General features: G+C 36.0%; 1 non-coding gene across 1 annotated transcript; it reads left to right on the forward strand.

Moving 5' to 3' along the window:
• Nucleotides 1–432: 432 nt before the first annotated feature.
• Nucleotides 433–504, forward strand: TRNAK-UUU (transfer RNA lysine (anticodon UUU)). Its single transcript has one exon. It is a non-coding gene; the product is annotated as a tRNA-Lys (tRNA).
• The last annotated feature ends 382 nt before the right edge of the window (nucleotides 505–886 follow it).

An 886-nucleotide genomic window follows, 5' to 3' on the forward strand; every position in this document is an offset into this window, starting at 1 on the left:
AGTTCTTTAAAAATACCAACAAAATTAACAAACCCTTAAGTATACAAACCCTTAGCAAGAAAAAGGAGAGAAAATACAGACCATAAAAATCAGGAATGAAAGATTACCTCTGACTCTTCAGAAATTAAAAGAATTATGAAGAAATACTATGAACAACTTTATGCCAACAAATGCAACAACTTAGATGAGAAAGTAAAAATAATACAAACAGGAAGGGAACATGGGCTGATCTCTTTGGATATGTCTTGTTTTACAATGTTGACACTGAAACCATGTAATCCTATTATGTAATTTAAAAACAAAATTAAACAAAAATAAGCAAAAGGCAGTCACCGAATAGAAAATGAACTAACCTGCACATCAGGTTGGTGGCATAACCACACAGAGAAAATAATTCCTTCAAGTTACTTTAAAATGCTGAATTTGGGGAGTTCCCTGGTGGTCTAGTGCCTAGGATGCGGCACTTTTAGTGCCGTGGCCCAGGTTCAACCCCTGGTCAGGGAACTGAGATCCTGCAAGCTGCGAGATTGCAAGCAGTGTGATGCGGCCAAAAAAAAAATGCTGAATGTTGACCACACATTTCTCCAGAGGGATACAGCCTAAGGCAGTGGTGGGGCAGTGGCGGGGGGATGGAGGAGAAGGAGCAGGTGTGGGGAGGAAGAGAACTGCAAAGAAATATCAAATAGCATTCTATAGTCTTTTTGTAAATAGAAATACTGTGGTATCATTGTTTTTTAACTATCATAGTTATATCATAGGATAAATCAAATGAGTAGTATCAGACTTTCCAATATAAAATCAAAGAAGAGCTAGTACTCTTGCATTTAATTTAGAAGCATAAGTTTTTCACTTTAAAATAAATATATGCTTATCATATTACTAAAAA

Source organism: Neophocaena asiaeorientalis, unplaced genomic scaffold, assembly GCF_003031525.2.
Source record: "Neophocaena asiaeorientalis asiaeorientalis breed wild unplaced genomic scaffold, Neophocaena_asiaeorientalis_V1.1 scaffold223, whole genome shotgun sequence".
In the NCBI taxonomy this organism is placed as follows: Eukaryota; Metazoa; Chordata; class Mammalia; order Artiodactyla; family Phocoenidae; genus Neophocaena; species Neophocaena asiaeorientalis.